Source organism: Pteropus medius, unplaced genomic scaffold, assembly GCF_902729225.1.
Source record: "Pteropus medius unplaced genomic scaffold, Ma_sr-lr_union100, whole genome shotgun sequence".
NCBI classification, from domain to species: Eukaryota; Metazoa; Chordata; class Mammalia; order Chiroptera; family Pteropodidae; genus Pteropus; species Pteropus medius.
In genome coordinates, this window is record NW_024340849.1 from 34,508,095 (window position 1) to 34,525,481 (window position 17,387).

General features: G+C 34.5%; 1 protein-coding gene and 1 pseudogene across 2 annotated transcripts in view; one reads left to right on the forward strand and one right to left on the reverse strand.

Annotated features, from left to right (window-relative positions):
* CDH2 (cadherin 2) overlaps positions 1-17,387 on the forward strand; it is a 196,711-nt gene that overhangs the window by 67,825 nt on the left and 111,499 nt on the right. The window lies entirely within an intron of this gene.
* Positions 1,257-1,375, reverse strand: LOC120590229 (uncharacterized; annotated as a pseudogene).

The window sequence follows — 17,387 nt, forward strand, 5'->3', positions numbered from 1 at the left end:
CCAAAAGCAGGAAAAAGTTGATATCATAGTTCAAAAGCAGTCAGGCAGGAGGAATTCTTTTATACTCAGTGGAGAGTCAGCCTTTTTGTTCTAGCCAGGCCTTCAACTGATTAGATGAGGCTCATCCACATTAAGAAGGGCAATCTGCTTTGCTCAGTCTGCCTATTTAAATGTCAATTTCATCCAGAAAACACTCTCACAGAAACACCCAGAGTAATGTTTGACCAAACACTTGGGCACCCTGTAGTTCAGTAAATAAGACACATAAAATTAACCATCACACATGATATCTGTATAGTGGCCAAGAAAGTACTTTACAAATATCAGTGCTCAGTAAATATTGATGGATGGATGGTGTTGGATGTATGGATAAAGGAACGAATGTTCATCACAGAACTTAAAGAATCATAAGTTTCTATTTTGTAAATCTAGGAATACTTCTGTTTTTGTTGGATAAACATCCATAATTTCACAGATGTTTGTTTCAAATATAGTATTCTTTGACCTTTGTGTTTAACATATGGGCCAAGCTGATGGTTATTCCTACGTTTGAATGTACTCAAAAATGCTCAAAACGATCTAAACTTTTTCTCCGAAATTGTGCATCTTTTTACTTGCTATTTGCTCCCTTTTTAATATCACACTGCCCGTCAGTTTTTCTTATAATTCCGTAGGCTCTTTTTCTTATCAGGGTAGTATTTCATATTTATATTTGATTTTGTCCTTATTTTTTATTTATATTTAGTATTTATCTTCTCTTCACCCTAATTCATTTGGTTTTGGTTTGGTTCTGCCTTTAATAAACTTTATAGTGGCTTCTTACCAATTGTCTTTGTTTTTACTATGTAAATAATAACTTTTAAGATTTTAATTGATATAAAAATGTTAGATGAAATCTTAGAAATGATAATAACCTTATTCATGTGACTTCAAACATTAAAAAATGAGATACAACATGAATGTTTTGAAAGTGAATTATATATTCTGTAAATAACTTGAGTTTATTTTCTCTTAATCTGGCATTTTCTCCATAGAATTATAGAATTGACCTGCATTCCTTTTAGTTCCTATGGAGTAGATACTGCCAATATTTAAGGGACGTGGTTAATTTTGAATAACTCCTAATATTACAAAATGCTTAACAGTGTAAGGTAGTTCTTTTTTTTTTTTTTTTTTTTAGGCGAGGCAACCCTTGGTTGACCTCACAGATTTCAAGGACCTTGTCAGCTTACAATCCTCTATTTTTTTATTTTTTACACCTACAGCACCTGGTCTTCCTAGGTGGTCTCCTATCCAAGTACTAACCAGGCCCGACCCTGCTTAGCTTCTGAGATCAGATGGGATTGAGCTTGTTCAGGATAGCATGGCCGTAGACAAGGTAGTTCTTAAAATATGATGAAAACACCGTAATTTAAAGGATTTTGTTAGAAATAGTTTTCTCCCTTTAATCAAAAAGTTAGTGCTATTGCTGTAGAAAATTTGAATAGATAATCGTGTAATTTTAATGATAAATTAAAAGTTTGAAATATTATAAGTTTTATAAGTATTAATATTGAAGTATGATAAGATTACTTTGAAACAGATGAGCAAAAAGATGAAAATAAATATCTACTGTAACAGACCTACTTGGCTGCCACGTGGAGAGACTTCTGTTCCTAGATTAGTTATGTTCACCTAGTTCTTCCCTATGATTGTGTATATGTACAGTCACCCTCATTATTCATGTGAATTCACCTAGTCTCTCTAAAATTTATTCATAGCCCCAAAATCAGCACTTGCAGCTCTTTCAAGGTCATTTGTGGACACGTGCAAAACACGACAATTTGAGTCACCTAGCACACACCATCCAAGCAGATTTTGAACAAAGCAACACTGTGCTTTCTTGTTTAGTTCTTATACTATAAACAAGTGTCCTTTTTTGCAGTCTGCTCAGTGCCACGTTTTAACATTTTTGTGCTTTGTGTTTGTAATTCCGTTGTTAAAAATGGTTCACAAGCATAGTACTGAAATGTCGTCTAGTATTTCTAAGTGTGAGAAGGTTGAGATTTGCATTTTGGAGAAAATATGTGTTTTAGGTAAGCCTAGTTCAGGCATGAGCTATATTGCAGTTGGCTGAGAATTCAATGTTAATGAGTTAACTAAATATATTGAATAAGGTGTCTTTAAACAGAATCACATACAAGGTTATAATATATATTGACCAGTTGACAAAAATGTTGTGACCAGAGTTCTTGCAGGACCCTAGCTCTGTATTTCTTCTAGAAGCTAATTATTTGCTAAATCAGTGTTTGAAGCAAACGTAGAACATAACGACCTTGAATAACAAGAATCAACTTTAATTTTTTTCTTTTTTCAAAAATTGAGTTCCACTGTACGTTTGTGCATTTTTCTTTAACGGTATACTTTGAATATTTTCCTGTCTCAATAAATATTCCTTAATATATTTTTAATGTCCATGTAGCAATACAGCATACAGATGGGCTGTCAATTTATTTAATGGAAATCCTTTTATAGAACATTTTCTAGCATGCCCACCCAACGTTTTGCTATTACATGCAGTTCTGGAATAAATATTCTTTTAACTTAATCTTTATCACATCCATGATTATGTTCTTAGAATAAGTTTTGTGCAAATAAAATTTTTAGAACACGAAATGTGCAAAGTGAGTCTTTTGCTGTTTGCAAGATTCCTTGGTGATCTTTTATCTTCTTTTCTAGATAAAAGGAAATTAATAAAAAGCTATCAATTTTTATCAAATTTTGAAAACCTTTATAGTAATATAAGAAAATTATAAAAGTGGTTTTTATCTCATTTCAGTGGCCATTTGTAGTAAATAAGTTTTAATGTGTTTAAGTTGCAATGCAGTGTATTTTAGATATGGAGAGAATTGAAGATTAGATAAGAGTAACTTTCAGAAACTGTTAGAATATTGTATTTAACCCCTTTTTTTAATTGATAAAGTCAAAGCCCAGTTTTTCTATTTTATTGTGAATTCAGTTTGTTTTTAAAAGAACAAAACTGCACAGCTTTATTTTCATCTGAATATTGTAACCCATAGTATAGAGAAGAACCTATACTGTTCACCTCTGTTTCCAACCCCTCTTTGGTTTCTTTTTCCTAGCTTTGTTTCAGATATCTAAATTCAGGAAACACCAGTCACACATCTATTCTTTGTACAGGCAGATGCAGAAGGCAAGAAGAGGTACCATTTTCATCCAGCAAGTCAGAGCAGGTCCTCTAAGACTGCTACAAAGATCCTGATTAATACTTCTGGAGAAATCTAAGCAGAATGCATTGGAAATACAGATGTCAGAGCAGATATTACTTTCGCTATGAGAATTGGTGGCTGAAAAAGGCAGCATGTGCGCTAGACATTGAAAGATGACATGTTCATGGGAAAAATTAATGCTATAAATTTGCATACCTCTACACTGGCAAATTTTTAATTTTGCATATGATCTTTTACAAGTAGGGAGAGTGTCTAGCTTATCATTTATTTTAAGCATTGCTGCTACAAGAGAGGAAATTGTTGATTTATGCTATTTAATTCTTATTTACAGAGTACATGTGACATTTCATAGTTTGTACATTTCTAAACAAATTTCTTGTTCTTTTTCTGCAGTGCCTTTGTGATCATAAATTACTGAATACATAATATCAGATTGTTAATAATTTGTTAACATTCTTCCCTAATTGGATCATTTTGGATTTCATTCCACTTTTTGATTACTACGGATAGTGCCAAATGAACAACTTAATGATTCTATCGCTTTTTACTTTTTGTGGGATATTTTTAGAGTATCTATTCCTAGGAGTGGAATTATTTGGAATTGCTTTATTGCTTTTGTTGTGTATTTCATATTGCTTTCCAAAAATGTGTTGCAAATTAATAGTATTCCCTACAATACTTACCCATGATTATGTGTTATATGTACTAAAAATAAAAAGAGAATCCTGCTTTCTTAGCAGTCATAAAATAGCATCTCAAGGTTGCTTTAATTTACATATCTTTGATTACTAGCAAGGATCAATATTTTTTTAATAGTATTTGCTATTGAAATTTTGTCTTGTGTTAAGTCTTTGTTCATAATTTTTACCCAGACACTTGCCTAAGAGAGCTTTTTCTTTGCCACAATTAAGGTCATTCCATTCTTTATGGAGTTATTCCAAGTTAAATATATTTTTATGTATGTAAAGTTTAAAATCTATAACACGTACCTTGAAAGACCAGTATAGAGGGAATAAGCATTTCATATTAATGGTTGTCACTTGGATCCAGACACTTTAAGTAATAAAAACATGTCTGAATCACTCTCATAATGACCTGTGAAAGAAGCCGGATTAGTACAAAATGTCTAATTCCCAAAGAGTTTATTTTCTGAGGATGGAATACACCTAGTAATTCACAGTCATAACCTCTTCATAACAATTCATTCATCCCTCTTCTGTGTTGTTATTGTACCTGGTGTATGCACGCCATTGTGGAACTTAATACAGTGCGTTGTAATTCTTTTTTACTTATCAACGTTCCCTCCTCAGGATCTTCCTAAGGAATGGAAAGCCATAGTCAGATTCTTTTTTTTTTTTTTTAAATTCCTCATGCACAACACATAGCTGTGCAATCACTCCTAAGTTTGTTTATTCATTCAGCAAGCATTTGTTGCAGTCTGAATGCTGTCCTAAGCTTTATTGGGCATGAAATAAATAAAGATGATAAAGGTCCCTGAAGTCTGGCCAGATCATTTACAGGAGGGAAAATCCTGGGTCCCTGAGTAATTGACAGAGTGTGAAGTCTGATTTTAGAGCTTAGAATGGTCTTTAAGTACTAAAATATATGAGTTGAGACCCACTATTAAAGCGTCAGTGATCAGGAAAAATGAAAGTAGTATTGGAAAAAATATGTAATAGCATATTATAAGCTTTTTAAAGGTTATTTTCCCAAATTTGATAGATTTTTAGTTAAATTGGTGTGGTCAACTGTAAAGCCCCATCCTCATTTGTTAAAAACTTTAAGTCAGAAATGTTGTATTTAGAGCTATTAAAACTCCTTGAGATATTCAGATACTTGAGATAGTTAAGAAAACTGAACCTCGATGCAGTTGTGACTTTCTTCAGACTAGCTGAGGTTTTTCTGTTTGGTTGGTTTTTTGGTTTTTGAAAAGAAAACATTTCAAAAATATAGAAGGATATATTTCTTCATAAATATGGTGAGGAACTTTATTCATCTCTTTGCAAATTTGAGCCTAAGAGTTTTTAATCAGATGCATGCATAATTTAGATTCGCTCATACTTGGGCTGTGAGAGTGTAAATCAGTTGGCCTTGAGAGCAGTCTGTACTTACACTCTGTCCCATGTCTCTTCAACATATATGTATCTCCGAAAAGGCTTCATGGCCCTGGGAACTGTGGTATTTCTTACACTTGTATATTCTTTTGCTCTTTACAAAGTAAGATTGGAATTTACTTTTGGGGTTCAGTTATGGTCCTCTTAGTGACAAAGACATGCACAAATTACTACTGGGTTTTGAGTTTTAGTTTTTCAGTATAATTTCTAATTGTAAAATAATGAAATAGAATATGTCAAGGAAATTGTATAAATTATGCAACTGGCTGGCAGTAATAGTGTTCTTCACAATATTTTATCTGAACTTTATGGTCAAGGGTTCTATTGTTTTTGTGAACAATGCAGTTTTCTTTTCTTACTTTGCTTAGACTTTAAAAGATAAAGACTTATCGATCTTAATCACACCAGACAAAGCTATCATAGTGGCCTCCGTATGGGATTAGAATGGTATAAAGGGTAGAAAGAAACCTTTAAAACTATGTTATCTAGTCACTGAATTCTAAAAACTTTATTTTGGAAACTCTTTCAACTAAGATGAGGTTTCAGGGGCAAGAAACTCACCTACATCTTCTAACTTGGGCTTTGTTTTTTGATCTGAGTCAGAGGTTTTAATTCCCAAGTACTTTTTAAGGGAGTATTTGATTTCCCTGAAATTCCAAATTTTGTGTGTATGTGTATTTTCTTTTTCTGAAGAAAGAGGATCATAGTATCATCGACAGTGATCTCAAAGGTGTTTTTGAACAAAAAGAAGATGAGGAGAACCGTTACCCCAAAGTTTGATGTAGTACCTGCTAGATTATGGTCACTTATGAAATGGTGAACAATTTTATTGTCACACTATCTTTTTGAACGAGACTTTCAGAATGACAGAAGTGATAGTTCACTGTTACCTACCTTTGTAATTTGCTCAATAATGTGAAAAATATTCAAATTCATTGGTTGTCTTTGGAAAGAGCATATAGATGTAAGGAGATGGCTTAAATATAGGACCTAGGTTTGAATACTGACTGATTCCACTTACTTGTCAAGAAAATTTCTTTTTAATGGACCTCATCTTTCACTATTAAAATGAGGGGGGGAAATGTGAAGATATCTATAATTCTTCTGTAATTCCATTTGCTTTATGGAATAAAATTAGAAATAATTTTTTACCTTAGTGTACTATACATGTATTTAAAAAGATACTGAATTGAAAGAAGTTCTTTCATTATGAACTATATTGGTCAACCCATGCTAAAATGTGATTTGATACTATCCCTGAATGCGGGTGTTGTCTTGCTGTGGTTTCTTCAAAAATATGTTCTCTAATAAACTAATATATGTTAGGATTTTCAATTGCTTAGTTTTTGTGGAGCTTTTACAATTTTTGTGGGGGTTTTTTGGTTGTTTTTTTCTCTTCTGATTAATATTTATTTTTCTAAAAATGGGGCCTATGAAGGAATTTTGATAATTGGCTTGAATAATTTACACTGGCTTTTCGAGTGGTAATGAGCAATATTTATGGGTCACAACTGTTCCTCTGACTTACCTATGTTTTATTTCATAATAATCATTTCAAATTTATACTCAAAAGTAAACCCTAACTTTAAAAAATGCTACAATGAGACCATGGCTAACACTAAGTGTTGTTGATTTGGCATCATGGCCAATAATTTCTCTGACTGTCCCACAGTTTTTTTTTTCCATATCCTTGGAGATGAAGAAACAGTATCGGCTGAGAACATGAGACATTTTAGAGCCATGTGGAAATGAAGTGTTAATTTTTGGTTAGTGGGGATGGCACAGGCTGAATTTTCCCCTCAAACTTCATGTTGAAGTTCTAACCTACAGAACCTTTAAAAATGACTGTGTTTGGAGATAAGGTCTTTACAGAGGTAATTAAGTCAAAATGTGATCTTCAGGGTGGGCCCTAATCCAGTACGTAAGACCTAATAAGGACACAGACACACCCAGAGGGAAAACCGTGTGAGGAAACAGGGAGAATCGTAAGCTCAAGAGAGAGGCTTCAGAAGAAACCAGCCCTGCCAACATCCTGATCTCAGACTTCCAATCTCCGGAATTGTCAGAAAATGAATTCCTGTTGTTTAAGCCATCCAGTCTCTGGTCCTCTGTTATGGCAGCCACCAGGCAAACTAATGCAGAGGGCCTTGTTTGAAGAGTGATTAAAATAGCTCATTTAATCAAATGAAAATATATAAATCTATCATTTTTTTCTTTGGAAACAAAGTTTTTATTAATGTCTCTTTCTCATAATCCCTTTGAGGGTATCCTAAAGCCACTGATATTTTGTTAATTAATTTTTCAATGGCAGTTTCCTTCAAATAGCAGATCAATAGGTTTTCTTTAAAGGATATTTTTCTGTGAAGCTTCAGGAAACCTATACTTTGAAAAATAATTTGAGTTAATCATTAGGATTAATCGCTTTATTCCCATCAAAATATTGTATATTTTCTTTGATGGTAAGAGAAATTAATGAGTTTTTTTTTCCCCATCACTTTACAAAAACATTTTGAAAGAATTGTCAAATGTTTGCCAGAAAGACTGAAGGACAAAGTCTGCTGGCTAACTGAACTAAAGGGAATTAAACCCAATCAGTTACAGCATAGGTGAAAGACATTTAAGTATCAGGGGGTGTTTTTCGTTTTCTTTTTATTTCTCAAAGTAATTTAAGAACAGTAGGGGAAAATGAGGGAAAGAAAGAGGAAGTATGGTTTTATCACCTTTGCTCTTATTTTTGTTTATGACCCCTAACGTCAATTTCTAGTAGAGAAAAAAAAGCCTTTGAAATTATATAGGTATTACAGAAACTAGTACTCAAGTTTATTTCTTCTTTTGGCTTCATATCAGAGTATATCTAGATCCTTTCATTTTTATAACTTTGTCCTGAAAAATATGTGAACATCAGCCTATGCAATTAAATGTAAAATCAATGTAAACTGCCCAAAGAACTAACATATTGGGTATTAGTTTGTAGAGACAAATGCTTTTTCAGTCTTCTTGTGATGCTACCGCTATTGGATCTAGAAATTTAAGGCTTAATCTCTATTATCTAAGTGTTCTAGTTGTAAGCAGAGTGGAAAGGAATAAAAATACTTTTTTGTTCCCTTCCCAAACCAGAAAGATCCATGTTGCATTAGAAATACTATACTGGTTTCTGGGTATTTTTAGGCCATGATAGTTATAACATTCTACAGTACAATAAAAGGAAATTTGTCTTTTGCCTTGAAGTTATATTTTAGCTTTCATTAAATTCTTATCTACTGTAAGATTGGAAGGAAGAAAGCATTTATAGCATTTCCAAGAGTTTGCTGGAATGCAGTAGAAGATACTCTAAATAGTGTACCTAGGGTTTCCTTGTGAATTTTGTAGGTGACGGAGAAATGTACTCTTTGAGAGGAAAATTGTGGGTGGTACCGAAGCAGATGTTTGTAGATGCTACCTTAATGGAAGCCAGTAGTCTTCAGTGTTATCAAGTCAATGATATTGCTAGCCAGTAGTACGACCTTGGGAAGATGGTTCGGTCATTTCTGGCCTTTAACTGGTCAATAATGAGTGACTGAAAGAGGAGATAGATGAAGTTTTTGTTTCCTAATTTTAAGAGGCCTCAGAATTGTTGCCCAGTACATAAATCCATGTCAGTTAACCCCACACATTTGCCACTGTTCTTAAAATTAGTTTAGATATTATTAAGATTAGTGTCATCTGCATGTATTTAAAAGCATACTGAATTCAAAGTAGTTCTTTCATTATGCAGTATATTAGTCATACTAAAAAGTAATTACTAATATGCAGGAGTGAGTCCGCAGAGTTCTGTTTTTGTGTGGTTTTGTTTTGTTTATAAATTAAAAATTAGTGATTGTATTCAAAAAGAAGAAGAACAGCCAGACTAATTGGTATCCAAGACTCTTATAGCTGTGGCATTAGTAATTTTTTTAAGTATGCTAACTATACTTCAGTTTCTCATCCCGGAAACCTCAAAGATTTACTAAAATGATATAATCAGAGTTTGTAACAGCACAATTTACAGTGGTTTTTGAAGATTCTCTGTCTGCCAAATGTGGATCTAAAGTGTGGAGACAGAACTCCATTAGGATGGGAATCAGCTGTCTTGTTACCAGCTATATTCCTGGCAACTTTCATATACCTTTAGGTAGTATGTGTCCAATAATATTTGTGTCTGAATATATCTCTTAGAATAGGGCCTGGTAAGAGTACTAATCATATTTTTAGCTAACCTTACTTCCTCCAATCTTTCTTTAGAAAAAAAGTTATACGTATAGTATAACCAAACAGGAAATCTATAATTAAATATAAACATTTGCTTTAGGAAAGATTATTGGATTTGAACAAAATTGCAGTTGAAGTTGTTTTAACTACTTAAATAATTTGAGAACATTTAAAATATGACTCTACAGACTATGAATTTATATGCAGCCTTTTGGGGAAAAGAGATTTTGAAAAACTAGATACTCCTATATAGAGAGAGACACAACCATTTAAAACTTTTCTTACATCTAGAAAATGATATTCATTATAATAATTAAAATGTGAAGATTATATATATTTATAATGTGAAGAAATGTATACTTTCTCAGTTGTGAATTAATATTATTGTTTGATTTTACTGTGGTAGTTATTACTAGAAGGACTTTCATTGCGTTTCTGACTCCTTTATTTGAGGTTCTAAATAAAACCTTTTTTTCCAGAACTTTGTCGGTTCATGGTGTCCTACTCTGGTTTAGAGTAAAAGAACTTTGTTTTGCGTTTAGGTTTTTATGCAGTTTGTTTCTAACTGTTCTTTATTATAAAAGTTTTCTAAAGTGTAGTTTTGAATGTCAAGGAAACATACTTCCGATCTGTGGCCATGTTCCTTTTTTCTTTTCTATGTATGTTCAGTTATGAGAAAGAACAAATGAATAAAACTAAGTCATAGGTGTTTAGGTTTTTATTTATTTACAAAGCTCTTCTAGAATAGTTATTTTATAACTTATACTTAAGTATAACAATCTACATGTTAATTTTTTTTAAGTCAGCTTTGTTTTCTCTTTGAATTTTCACTGTGGTCTTTACTTGACAGCTGGCATAAAACTAGTGCTTTGTCTCCCAGTACTCAGTATCTGCTTCCACTCATTTGTCACATGCACTGCTTTGTGTCATTGTTATCTTTTGGTAAGTACAGACGGCCCCAAGTTTAGAAACACTCAACTTGTTGAGAAGATAGCTGCCAAGGAACGCTCCTCACCAACACTGTGGGGAGCCCTTCCCCACCACTAGGGGAGCTATTGGCACCGGAAACCTTACTCTCATCTCTGCCCACTTGGGGAGGTACCCAGCCCAGCAGATCCTCTGGGACACCTACACCCAAGACATTTCCTTCTGCCTCACTCTCAGTGTCCAGCGTCCACATGCCTTCAAGTACATGAGATAGAAGGCAGTGTCGTGAGATTCCTCAAGCTATTAATTTGCTCTAGATTAGAAAGGACTCTCTGAGCTAGCTAGGAAATGTTCCCATGATTTGCAATTTATATTTGGAAAAAACTGGGGTTCAAGTGTCAGATTTATAAATTAATTTTCAAATGCCTTTGCATATTCAGGTCTTCTTATGTGTGTCTTATTTCTGATACTAGATTTTCAGTCTCATTGCTCCAAGACAATTGTTTAAAAAGTGCTTCTAGTGATTTTTATTTATATACTCAAAAATGTAGTTTATTTTTTAAGTTCCAGTCTATCCCTCCACTCTCCCCCCAAAAAAGAAAAAAAATTTACTCTGATATGAAACAGTCTATATCTTTAACCCATTTTTGTCAATTTAGCATTATAAATTAGTTGCTTCTTACTCATTAAACCTAATTAATCAAGGTAATATTTAATATTCTCTGACTCACTGTCTGGTTTAATATTTTCACCAGAGTGTCATTTTTCTACTTTGACAGATCAAGTATATCTATTGAGGAGCTTATGTTCATACACTTTACCTTCTATCCTCTCTGAGGAGGAGAAAAAAATGAGAGAAACCAGTAAAATCTGAGTATGTGCAGCCCAGATTCGCCTGCCCTTCTGGGTAACACAGCTATAATTTCCCTGTCTCAAAGCTCCCAACATGAAAGTTTGGTCAGCATTATTTTTTGTTTTCTTTTCTTTTTGTTTTTGTTTTTAAGACTGGAGCAGAGGAGAAAAATGTATTTCAGCAGATGATGACAGCGAAGTGGTCTTGCCACACTTTTTAAAGTATAACAATATTATATCAAGAGAATATAGATTTGGTATTGAGGTATTTGAGGTGTAGAGAGAAAATATTTTGTTCTTAACCCAGTGTCATAAAAAAGATTGGGTGAAGAGAGTCCCAGGAGTAAAAACCCAGTGTGTCGAAATGGTGTCATTGTATGAAGGCATGATGCCAGTGATGCTCAGACTCTGTGGCTTGTTTGTGTTGGCATGTGGCATATATAGAGGGCATTTAAAAATACTCTGGCATGTGAGAAAGTGAGAAGATGCTTTTAATATTTTAACCTGGTTTCTGATTCTGCTAAAACATGTGCTCTTGTTTCTTTAGGCAGGCTTGTTGTATTTACATCATTCCATCTTTGTCCCTCCCATGGTGTGGAGAGAACAGCTTTATGCTTTACCATGCTTCTCTTCACAAGATGCACAGCCCTTTTTGTGCTTTGCATCAAACTTGTCTTTCATCCTGTCTTTTGTATCTTTTGCAAGGAAATTGATCTCATAAAGAATGCTATCAAATTCATCAACTGGCAAAAGATATCATTTCAAAGTATAAGGAAGAGACATAAAAAGGATGCAATCGTAAGCTTGACTGTTTCAACAGAGCTGCTTAGCAGAAAATATGAAATCTGCTTGCATGCCATTAAATCACTCTGGGCATAACTAGCCAAAGAATTTCACAATGTGGATAACCTCCAGCCCTCTGACTGTATGCAAAGTAGGAGGGCTGAATAAGAGCATTGTATTATAAAACCTTAAGCTGGAGGGAGACTAAAAAGCCCAATCGTGCTGGTTATTTTGGACATCCAAATGCTGTCTAAGAGAAAAGAACTCATTATGACTCAGTTCCGTTAATTAGACGTAAATTACCGTCTTTTGTCTGATACAAATGAAGGTGAAGGGAACTCTGCAAGACCAGAGGATGCAGAAATTCTAATGAGATGAGAGCATGGGCTGGGAAAGGGACTGAATACAAGGAGCCATTCAACTGGAGGCAAGCCCCTAGTGTGGCTTGTGTATGAGCAAAAAGCAAAAACATACATTTGTAATTGTGCAGATTCTTATACTATTTAGAATCATGGTCAATGTCTCCACAGAGCTCAGAGGGTCCTGATTTTGACAGGATGTGAGGCTGACCCAGGAAATTTGCTCCTCTTTTCTGTTCTTGATTACACTCTGAAGATTTTTGTTGTGTACACAGCCTGTTCTCAGTGAGAGACAAAAGGCCTCAAAAGTGGATGAATTATAAGTAAATCGACCTTTTACCTAAAAACAATAAAAGCTTAATAGACAAAGGAAATTAGCAAAGTTTGACCAGGAGACTTTAAGGAATTAAACAGAAGTAGAAGAATTATTTAAGCATAACAATAACTGAAGAATTATAGAATTCTGATGTTGGAAAGGACAGTAGGGTAATTCTAGAACTGAAAAAGCTACTTCATTAGGCTAAGAAAATAGTAACCCCATTAATCCTGTCTTTAGAAATGTACAAACACATTTTCTTAATTGCATCAACTTCTCAATTGCAAACCAGGTTATTCCAGAGTAAATTTAGTCTTACCGTTAACTGTCTGCTAGAAAGTTGAACTCTCCATTGTGTTATGCAGAAATTAACATGGTCTCCAAGGTCCTATAGTCTGGTCGCTAAATGTCATTAGTTTCTAAAACAAGTTTATAAGACAGTGGTGAACATGCTTCCAGGTGGATAAGAGTTTTATTCCCCTTTTGAAATGAGTGTAGTAGGAGTTTATAACCTGTGTCCTATGGCATTTACTATCATGTTCTTACTTCACATGATCCAAATACTAATTTTATAGGAAATTTTAATATTAGAAGTAGTTAATCATTTCATTCATTCAACACATTAAGCTCGTACTAAGTCCCAAACACATTATTACATGATAGGAATTCAAGGATTAGTATGACCCCAGTGCTGAGAAAAGGGATAAGAATACAGGATGAAATTTAGAAGAAACCCCCCTCAGAAGTTTAACTTTGAGATATCCACAAACATAACAACATCAGTCAGTGCCAAACGAATCATTGAACATGGTTTTCTGAAGAAGAGGTTCTATCTAGGCTAATATGTCCAGATCTGGAAGCCACCAGTAGGGTGTTGTTTGTTGATACCATGTGGTAATGGATAAAATCATACAAGGTGAACGAGAAGAGCCATGACATGGGAATGATGTCCTAGAAATTAGGATTTAAGGAGCGGATGGAAATTTAGGAGCATGAGATGGAAAATCAAGTCTGTTTAGAGAAGTGGGTGGGAAGAGTCGAATGCAATGTTGTGGTTGCTGGGTAGGGAACTGTCTGTTTTCAGGTTTGAGTCGTGGGTTGCCCATCTCTATCAATACGTATGATTTGTGTGTGTTGCGGGGGAGGGGTTGCCAAGTAAAGCTGAGAAGTATATTAAGATAAGGCCTGGGGAGAAAAATGGCCATTTTTGAACAAGTTTATGGCCTGCATACAAGAAAATGTAAAGAGAGAAGTTGAAAAAAGGAAGAGAGATGGCCCACCTATGCCTCTAGGTGAAGTCAAGTTCAAATACACATTGCAGTTGGAAGGCTAACCAAGAACAGGAAGAGGACTTCCAACTGGAGTCCTGGAGTTAGGAATGGGTGTGGATGTCTATAGGTTGGTAGGTAGACGAGTGGGAATTGAACTTTGACCATGGCTGATGGCCTCCATCTTCTCAAGAAAGATGTGGTCCAGGGAAATGAAGTCATCTGTAGGTTGAGTCAGAAACTAGTAAAGTTTCAGTACAGTCTCTGAATGGGAGAAAGAGGTGTAACAAGGATGACAACAAAAATATTATGGCTATTAGTTACCCAATTAGAACTCAAGGCATGCACTGGAGGAGATGTATAACTGCAAGAGTTTTGTCCAGAAACTCAAGTCTCTGTGACTGAATGAGAGCTGGCGCTTTGCTATATTGATCCCAATTTTGAGGTTTTGCTGGATGGATGAGGTTGAAGGATCAGGCCAATATGGTACAATTGGTTCACTGGCCAATAAGCTAGTAAGGGTGGCCTGGGGCTTACATATGTTGACTGTGATGATGATGATGATGATGATGATGATGATGATGATGATGATGTGTGTGTGTGTTTTGCACTGCCCCGTTATTTACAGCACCTTTCTTTCTCTGAAAGTATTGAATCTGTCTTTCTTTCCCATGTGCCTTGGAGAAATTGGGTAAATGGAGATCCTGTGGTTATTTCTCAGATGCTTGACAACAGATGAAGACACAAAAAACAATTCTTGAAATGTTGGTGATTCTTACTATTATTATTTGGTCCTCTTGAGTTTTCCCGTAAAAACAAAAAAAAGAAATAACAAATGAAACAAGAAAACCCCTTCCCTGTTGTGTTTGGGCTTGGTGACTTGTGTGTGTGTGTGTGTGTGTGTGTGTGTGTGTGTGTGTGTGTACAGAATCTACCCAATTGGTGTCCTTAGAATTCTGCATAAGGAGTCAACTTTTGTCTTCAGTATCACTTATCAGTTTTCAGGTAGGCAGAAAAACAGTAGGCACTGCATTTGAGTGATATTTGTAATAGCTCAGAAGCTAATAGGTATACGTAGAAATAAATAAATAGGATTCATTTATGCTGGCTGCTAGCACTAAGTCATGTACTGTTGACATTTGGTAATTTGAATTTGTCAGACAAAAATCTTCATGGCTGATTTGCTTACTGGCTACCCAGGACAGGCTTCAGATTATGTGTGAATCAAACTGGAGACAGCTCTCTAAGCTCTGCAAAATTGCTCTCTGCTGAACTCTGCAAGGCAGATAAAGAACTAGCTAAACTGAAATTTGTGCCTTCCCATCCCCATGTGAAAATGTGAGTGTGATGAGTTGATCACAGAGCCAACTTAGTGTGTTCTCCAAATACTGAATTTAGGACAGTTAATGCCAGCCTTGACTTTGTGATATCTATACCTGTTTCCATTTGCCTCAAAGAAAAACATGATTTAATTCATTTGACTATGGTGTGTGTATGTATATTTTCAGTCAGCTTTAAAATTTATCACACCCTTTAAGAATAAGAGAACATGTTGAAATCAAGGTGTGGGGAGTTGGTGAGTAAACGTTAGCCTGAATATAAGAAAAATCTAGCTTCTAGTTCTTATCAGCAACTAACCAACCTTCTGACCTTGGGCAAGTCATTTACCTCTGGGATCTTAGTTTCCTCAGCCATAAAATGATCTTTAAAGTCTTGTCTAGCTCTTAATCATGATCCTTTAGGTTGTATTTGAAAGATTTTTAAGACAATTATTTTCTTGCTGTCTTTTACTCAGATCAGTGTGTCCCAGCTTTTTTCCTGGTACAACACTATTTGTGCTCCAACTATAGATTGCAAAGGTTTCCTTTGCAAATTCTTAGTCTTCTATATGTCCTGTGACTTTTGGTTATTTTGTCTATATTCATTAGCACCCCAGCAAATATGAAATTTAGGCATGGTACTATAGTAATCTTGCTCCTGCCTGATTCTGAAAATGAATTTCTTGGGGGATATTGTCTTTAGTTACTTAATTACACTATCTGTGTCTCTAGGAGCTGATTGAGGGGATGACTCTGCAAACAGATCAACAGCAACAAACATGTTTTACCAGGCCTTCTCCCCTAGGAAGTCCATAGGCAGGAAATTTAATATCAGCATTCTTTTCTGCTCTGTTGGCATAAATTGTTACTGGCTTTCAGGCTGCTCACAATGTATTTTTAGACCCCTTTAGTTCAGTTCACTGTGAAGAAGAACAATCAACTCTGCTCCTGTGGTCATAGGCCAGAGTGGGAAAGAACCCTGGAGTTGGTGTGGTCCAGCCGTCCATCAGTGCTAATGAAATACTCTCCTTAAGATATGATGTTCACCCTCATCTGTGGGTATTGATAGTATTTTTCCTGTTCTTTTTCTTTGTGTCCTAAGTAATTTTTATAAAAATTTAAGTGTATTATGATTAGATTCAAGAAACTAAAGCTTAAGTACAATTAAGAAAATAATCATTTAAGGAACAGCTATGTGGTCATAAAACAATATGGGTAAGGCACCATTTTATAATCTAATATAAAATAGGCTTAAGGACATGTTAAGAATTGCTTTATGAATCTTTGAGCAATTTGTAGGAAAAATGTAAATTAATTTCTAGATAAAAATGTAAATTAATGCCTATTAAAATCTTTGGTGTGACAATAATACTTATAGGAAGTCTGTACAATAATTTGATCCACTTTGGCTAGTGTGCATCGACTTGAGGAGTTGATATGAGAAAGAGTGCTATTCAAGAGATGACAGTGAAGAAAATGTTAAACTCTGTTTTTCTTACCTGCTTATGCTATGTATTTTGATCAAACGAAATACCCTGTCATAAAGTGATTCACCTTTCACAAATGCTATTCACATATATTTCATTACCTAATGCTAAATTATACGTGAGGTTCGACAGCCACTAAGCTAACCATTTAAGACTAGTACTGAGGCATGTAGCATAGAAATGATTAATTTTATAAATGCATTGTAATCATTATTCAGGAAAGTCTTATAAACAGTCATGAAGCCAGGTGATATTTTCCCCAAGCAACATTGTTATACATGATAGATGAAATAATACAATTAATTTTATGTTTTACTCACATAATAGAGAAAATTTACTTTTGTAGGGTGATCCAAGAACTTAAAGATTCATAATATTGCAACTTGAAAAACATTATCAGATAAAATGTTATAACTCATTTGTAAAAAACTTTAAACTTAGCACTTATGTAAGGGATTCTTTATAATTTTAAAACATTTCCTAAGTTAATTTTTATATCTAGGTA